The 7,580-nt window shown below is 48.8% G+C and overlaps 2 non-coding genes across 2 annotated transcripts; both read right to left on the bottom strand.

Moving 5' to 3' along the window:
• Window positions 1–681: 681 nt before the first annotated feature.
• Window positions 682–754, bottom strand: TRNAF-GAA. Its single transcript has one exon. It is a non-coding gene; the product is annotated as a tRNA-Phe (tRNA).
• A 6,429-nt stretch (window positions 755–7,183) lies between these two features.
• Window positions 7,184–7,265, bottom strand: TRNAS-UGA. Its single transcript has one exon. It is a non-coding gene; the product is annotated as a tRNA-Ser (tRNA).
• Between the last annotated feature and the right edge of the window lie 315 nt (window positions 7,266–7,580).

The following is a 7,580-nucleotide window of genomic DNA, read 5'->3' as shown; positions in this document are numbered from 1 at the left end:
CATCTTGGGAGCCTGGGTGTTTCTCTGCTTCTTGCCAGCTCGAGAAAAGCCTCTTGGGGTAAAATCTACTGCCCCACAGCAAAAGCAAGCACCTTGAGTGGGACCAGTCAGAGCCCCCCCCCCCATGGGGGCTGGCCCTGGCGCTGCTTTCCTACTATCTTGTGATGTTGGTCACAGAGCATCAGTAGCCACCCCACATGCTGGTGACCTTCAGTGGGTGTTTGGCATGGCAGGGAGCATCCTGGCTGGGTGTTTTTGTGCCTGTCTGAAGGCCACACCTAGGCATGGTCCTGCCCTCCTCTAGCCCCTCTGTGGCTTTTAAGCCTTCCCTTGGAGCTGTCAGCACCAGCTGCCCAGAGGAGGAGAGGTGTGTGGAGTCACTTTTACAGATGCCCCTTCCCTGGTACTGCCCTTGCTCAGGGGCATAGAGGAGTTTTCATCCCCAACCCCTGCTTAGCAGCCCTCTGGCACCATTCCTGAGGGCTGCCCTGCCTCACTTTCTTCCCACCATGTTGGGAAAGACAGCTCTCATCATTAAAGGTCAGATGGGCCAACTAGGGGCAGTAACCCCTTCTGTGTTTTCCTACTGCAGATCCCAAGATAAGGAGCTCCCCTTGGGTGCAGGCACTGCTGTGCTCCCGGAGAGGAAGCCATCTCTGCACAAAGTGTAATGACAGGGCCTGCCGAAGCCCAGGATTGAACCAGGGACCTTTAGATCTTCAGCCTAATGCTCTCCCAACTGAGCTACTTTGGCAGTTACATGACAGTAGTTTGGCCTGTTGCTTCTCTGTCTGGGATGTTTTTGTCAGCAGTCACACACAAAAAGGACAGGAAAAGAATGGCTGCTTCACACTCCCACTGGAGGAACCCGGCGCCCTTAGCTGTGGTGAGTAAGAAGTGTCTGTTGGCTGACAGGGCCTGTCTCCCAGGAGCTGGAACAGCAGCTGCCACCTCACCCTTGGCTCCAGGCTGTGGGAAATGCTCATTGCCTGACTGCATGGGCAGATGTTGCTCCGTGCTCTGGAGAGCGTCTGTATTGGTCTGTCAACGCCCCGTCCTCAATGAGCCAGTCTGGTAAGGTCCCAAGTGTCCCCTCTGGTCTGGCAGCTGAGATTCTGTGCAGACATCAACCCCCCTGCCAGCCCCAGAGCCAGCCGCAGCGCTAGCCTCCCCACCCCAGCACCACAGGGGCACTCAATGCACTTCCTGTGGGGAAATGGCTCCTTAGTGTCCAGCTGCTAGAGTGAGAGCCAGGAGAGAGCAGTGTCTGGCTCACCTTGGGGGAGAGAAGAGACTGTCGTGGAAAATGACCACCACCGAGTTGAGTTGATCAGACAGCCTGAGGCTCCTTTATTGATTAATCAGAGAATACATGCATATGCACGGAGAGACGACTAGTCCTCTAGCAAGAGGTAAGTCGCTCTGCCCTACAGCAGTGATACCTGGGTTTATATAGCCAAAAACCGCAAATTACCATATGAACTTATACATCCGAGGATACCATATTTGGTTAATACAATGACATCTTCTAACCATCTGCTAAAAAGAACTACTATTAATATACCGGTTATGAACTAATTTGCAAGCCTGCTCTTTGTTACTTCCCCTTTTTACGGGTTTTTGTAATTGTCAGGACTTTGACACCTGGTTTCCACCTACTTGCGGTTTCAGCAGCTGTGTTCTGAAGCAAATTTTGAGGAACTTGGGTCCAAAAATACCTATTGGTGTACCTTTGGTCAAATGATCATGAGTTATATTTTACGCCCACACAAGCAACTTAATAAACCATAATAAACTAAAAGCTGTTATAACTTAACAGATTTTCTGGTTCCCCTTTATCCAATTCTAGTTCCTCTTTTTGGGGCCCTGACCACATCTTTTTGCCTCAGCGTGCCCTTTGTACAGAAAAACAAGTTTAGCAGGAGTTAAAACTCTTGCTTCTAGCTAAGGGCCTACTCTTACTTTATTCTCAGAAAAAAGCCTGGGGCCTTGGGTAAGGTGGGGTCGGGGGGGTTTCCCTATAAACTCCCTCCTTTTTGATGCCTTTGTCTTACATGGCATCAAACTCCTCACTCTGGATATCCATTAAGTCCTGGATCTCCGGATGAGGGTTCTTTAAGTTTGGAATGCTGGCATAGGTGGCTTCTTTTAAGGAAGCATTTAGCGTGGCATAATGCAGGCGATCCTCATTGGCTAAAGTCGATTCCATTAATGGGTTAAGAGATACTAACTGTGGTGGGGTATAGGAACGGGAAGTTGCACAAGGGCATGTGCAATGTGACCAGCAACAACAGCAACACCAGCAACAGATACACACAACAGTAAACGTGCTAATGCCAAGGAGGAGCCATACGTACCAGGGGTGATGGGGTGACTGAACACTTTTTGTGAATTGGCAGAGAATGTCGCTTTTAACACAGAGGGAAGATACTAAGTGAACAGTTTGGAGGGCATTCAGAGCTTCCTGATAAACAGTTTCTAAATAATGAATTTGAGTTTGCAATTGTGAAATAGATTGAATGTCTGGTAGGAGAGATAACAATGAGTGGAATCGGTCAGGGACAACAGAGGTCCAGTCGAAAGGAACCTGAAATTCTAAATAAACCTGATAATCTTTTTCTGCGGGCCAGTAGATGTTATGAGTACCTGAGCTAGTGTGGAGGTTAAAGGCCACATCATGTATGATTGATGAATTGACATGAACACAACTGCTATTGACGGACAAAAGGGTATGGGAGGCTAAGTCTTGCAGACTGCCAAGACCCTCCCAACATACCCGGTGATGGACAGTTACCACCTCTCCGGGGTGTAGTTTTCTAAAGCATTGTAGTTGTGGAGGCTGTAAGGGCCAATAGGTCCAGAGATCACCTAGACCTATTCAAAGGTCAGGGGTTATAGCTGGGGCACCGATTAAGAAGCGGTTAGGACCGCCAGGGGGCTTAATTTCCCAAACATCTCGATGAATTACCCAGTCCCACAAGCAACCACCCCAAGGACCTGGGAGAATACGATAAGTGGGGGCCCAAAATCCTTTCACGGGTCCATAAGCCAGGAAGGAACACTGTGAGCGCCAACACTTCCATTTAGAGAACTTCCACGTATGCCTCCATGGCAACAAATCGAGGGGTATGCCAGATGTATTAGTAAGGGCAGTGGGCCAACGCTGCTGTTCGAGGTCCTTACGTAAGGAAAAAAGGATAGTGTTAAGATAATCCTGTACTTCTGAACACGCTTGATCCCACTGCAATACCTTTCCTGACGTAGCAACCTGGTGGACCATTTGCTTAAGCAGGTCCTGGGTAACAATGCTTAGTGCCGAAATAGTATGGAGTGCGCCTATGCCGGCCTTCTCCTCAGTAATCTGAGCCCCAGAGATAAACCCTGCAACCTGGTCTAATTGCCCCAGATGACCCTCATGTTAGTCAAGCTTGTTGTTCCATTAGGCGTACGGCTGCGCCCTTAGAGCAGTTAGAGTAAGTGGCGGTGATTTGAAAGTGGGTGAGGGGAAAAGAGAAATGGATGGTCCCTAAAGTGGCATTTAGGATTGTCCATTTAAATCCTGATAGGTGAGGCTTTTTTGTAGGCTCATACCATAACTGTTGGCTTTGAACCTGAATGCCCTCCTTAGCCAATGAAGTGTTAATTGAATGGGAAGGGGTATATTGAAGTAGAGTGCAGGTGATATTTGCAGTGAGGGGGAGGTCCTGAACACAAAGAAATCCTACAGTGGCTAAGCATACCCTTTCAACTGTAACAGTAGTTCTGGTGGCACGAGTGGCTATAAAGCATTCTGGACCTTTTCCAGTAAGTGGCCAACAAGTGCCTGGGACTAGCATAAGGTCTATATTATGGTCAGTGTCCCATGTGTCTATATAAATTTCAGCTTGATCAGGTTGTCCTGCATAAGTAACATAAAAGGTTACATTACGATAAATCCTAATATCCATTTAACTCCACAACCGTTTTGACCACAATTCCCTCCCTGTCACCACACTATGTACCGTCTCTTATACCACGGCCAATTTTACGTCCTCGACAGTAAGAGTCTTTTGTGGCTTAATTTCAGAGGCTTCTCGAGACCTTCTTACTGTTTCCCTTTCCCCAGCAAAAGTCTTTACATCACACAAGGGGGAGCGTGGAGTTGTCGTAACTTTTGGTTTCGGTGTTGACGGAAAAGACAGCGGAGTGACCTTTTGAACAGTCCTGAGAGCAGAAAAGAGTCATAAACGTTTAGAAGAAACATAAGAAACATCAGGGCGGAGATGAACCAAATAGGGGGCTTCAGCCATTTTTGCACTCGTGCAGTCTGTTTGATTTTGGTTTGTGGGTCAGTCATGACGGATTACACAACTTGCCGACCTCGAAGGTGGTACTTGGGTTCCCGCTCGGGTTCACCTGTTGACGCTGCCAACTGAGGCTGTGGAATGAACAGGGCGCTGGCGGGATCCAAAGGAGGTGCTACCTTCTTGCAATGAGACGCGTGTACCCAATTTGGGAGTCCTTGGCACTTCACTGCAGTATGGGTAGTTAGCAAGACCTGGAACGGGCCCTTCCACGGCTCCAAAGCAGACTTTCGCTGGAACACCTTACAGCAAACCCAATCACCAGGCTCCAAGGGATGGCATGCAGTCTCGGCTGGATCTGGTAGGGCACTCTGGACCTGTGAATGAACAAACCTAACATGCCTAATTAGTGCCTTGCAATATTCTAACACGTTTTCATCGCAGAGTTGTAAGTTCAGGGAGTTAGGGGAAAGAGGCGGGGACACTGGCATCCTCATTGGTCTAGCCATGAGAATCTCATGAGGAGATAATCCATGCTTGCGCATGGGAGTGTTTCTCATTTGCATTAATGCCAGAGGGAGTGCATCTGGCCACTTGAGGCCTGTTTCCGCACACAGTTTTGCCAGCTTGTTTTTCAGGTCCCCATTTTTCCGTTCCACTGCTCCCGCGCTCTGAGGGTGGTGAGCACAGTGTAAACGTTGGTCCACATGGAGGGCCTTGCAGATTTGTTGAGTGATTTGACCTGTAAAATGGGTTCCCCTGTCACTATTAATTGAGACAGGGATTCCAAAGCAAGGAATAAATTCCTTAAGCAATTTCTTCGCTACTGTAGTTGAATCTGCCTTTGCACACGGGTACGCTTCCACCCACCCGGAGTACATGCATACACATACAAGCACATGCTCATATGAACAGCACTTAGGCATATTTATGAAGTCTATTTGGATATTTACAAATGGTCCCCACGGCGGCGGATGTGCTGCCTGGGTTGTTTGAACAGGTCGCCCACTGTTATATGCCAAGCAGATAGGACACGTTCGGCCCTGTGAACTTTGGAGCATACCAATGTTTAAGTACAGAAGCAATCATCCCCTCCTTGCCTACATAGGCCAGCCCGTGTGCTGGCCGGGCAAGGTGGGGAAGCAAAGCCAAGGGTGCCACCAGGCGGCCTTCTGGTGTATACCACAAGGCCTCATCCGGATGTTTGGAACAGCCGGACTGTCTCCAGCGGTCCTTCTCATCCTCTGGTGCTGACTCCTGCGTAAGTACTAGATCCTGCAAAGGGTCGACTAAGGAGATGGGCTGGAATATACAAAGATCAAATATTTTAGTAGAAGCCGGAGACCCTGAAAGGGCCGCCTGCCTGGCGGAGGCATTCCGTCAGGGCATTTTCTCGAGTAACATCGTCATGGGGCTTTTGATGGGCTGCACATTTAACCACAGCAATAGCAGAGGGTAATTGTAAGGCAGATAAAAGAGCATTAACATATGGGCCGTGGCTAATAGGTGCTCCGGTAGAAGTAAGAAATCCTCTATATTTCCACAACTGCCCATAATCATGCACTATTCCAAAAGCATATCTAGAATCAGTATAAATAGTAACAGACACACCGGTTGCCAAGCAACAGGCTCGAGTAAGGGCAAACAGTTCAGCAACTTGGGCTGACTTCACTGAAGGAAGAGAAAAAGTTTCTATAATGCTTTGTTGGTTGCACACAGCATAGCCTGCTACCAGCTGTCCTTCCGAATTCCTTAAACAGGAACCATCCACATAATAAATTAACTCTGGGTTTTGCAGGGGAATATCCTGCAGATCAGGTCTGGGAGCAGATAATTCAGCAGTTATAGATAAGCAATCATGAGGTTCCCCATCGGCTGCCGTGGGGAGAAAAGAAACAGGATTAAGCACGGGGCATTCAGTTAAGGTAACATTTGCAGCATTTAAAAGAAGCATTTCATACTTTGTGAGCCGAGAGTTAGAAAGGTGCTGAGTTTTACTTTTAGTAAGAAGGGCTGTAACAGCATGTGGAATTGCAACAGTTAACGGACTGCCGAGAACTAGGGAGGCGGAAGCTTCAACTAACATTGCAGCTGCCGCAATAGATCGAAGGCAGGGGGGTAACCCAGCTGCCACCGGATCCAATGAGGAACTGAAATAAGCTATGGGTCTGTTTTTCTCTCCATGGGTTTGAGTAAGAACACCCTGGGCTGAACCCTCCTTTTCATGACAGAAGAGGGTAAAAGGTTTTTTATAATCGGGTAGGCCTAGAGCGGGGGCTTTAGCTAAAGCAATTTTAATTTGCTGGAATGGTTCTTCTGCTTCTACAGGCCATGGGATAGGGTCAGTGACTTTATTGAGGGTTAAATCTTGCAAGGGTCGCACAAGAGATGCGTAACCCAGGATCCATTGCCTACAATAGCCTGCCATTCCCAGAAATCCTCTGAGCTGCTGCTGATTGCAGGCAAAACTGAGGGCCTTGGGTAAGGTGGGGTCGGGGGGGTTTCCCTATCAAGACCTAATGAGTGCAGATCTCCCTCAGTCTCCCCGCAATGCTGGTCAGTTGTATTGTCACTGTGATAGTCAGTGCTTCCCTTCAGGGCCGGCCCTAGAGGGGTCTGGGACAAATCCCATGGAGTCACTGACTTGGCTCCTTTCACACACTAGAGAGAGGAACAGAACCAGGGTTATGGCTAATCTATGGGGCACTAGGTGAGTGGCAGAGGCTGCAGGCACTGAGAGTTTGCCTGACCCCTCAGGGACACAGTGTGAGGTGGTGCCCCAGGGATCTCTATGAAAGGAGCAGAACAGGATTTACTTGGGGTGGGGAGAGACTTGAGAGTGTCTCAGGGGGTTGTACAGAGGTATTGCCCAAATAAGATACTGGCTAAAACACAGGCCTCACTGTGAGCAGGATTTGAACCTGCACAGGAGAACCCTATTGGATTTCAACTCCAACGCCTTAACCACTCGGCCATCACAGCTGTGAGCATAAAGGTGCCCCAATGCCAGAGAAACTGGTAAAGGATCACAATGCCCAGGAGTGAAGTCATCTGAACTACAGAATTCCCACCGCAAACCTGGCTCCCAAAGCACAGGTGGGGATTTGGGGTTTGTTCTCTTTGCTTAGCCATGTGCAGTCGCACAGAGAGCGCGTTTAAAAGTCTCCCCTCCCACAGAGCGGGAATAGGAAATTATGGTCAACTTGAAGCCTGATGTGAATGAGGATGTCTGGACCACAGGGCCAGGGACTGACCTTTGCTATAGAAACCAGTGACACACGGAACCAGGCTAAGGAA

The sequence above is a fragment of the Gopherus evgoodei genome, unplaced genomic scaffold (genome assembly GCF_007399415.2).
Source record: "Gopherus evgoodei ecotype Sinaloan lineage unplaced genomic scaffold, rGopEvg1_v1.p scaffold_187_arrow_ctg1, whole genome shotgun sequence".
NCBI lineage: Eukaryota > Metazoa > Chordata > Testudines > Testudinidae > Gopherus > Gopherus evgoodei.
The sequence above is the reverse complement of the archived record's forward strand: the minus strand, read 5'-3'. Positions and strand labels throughout refer to the sequence as shown.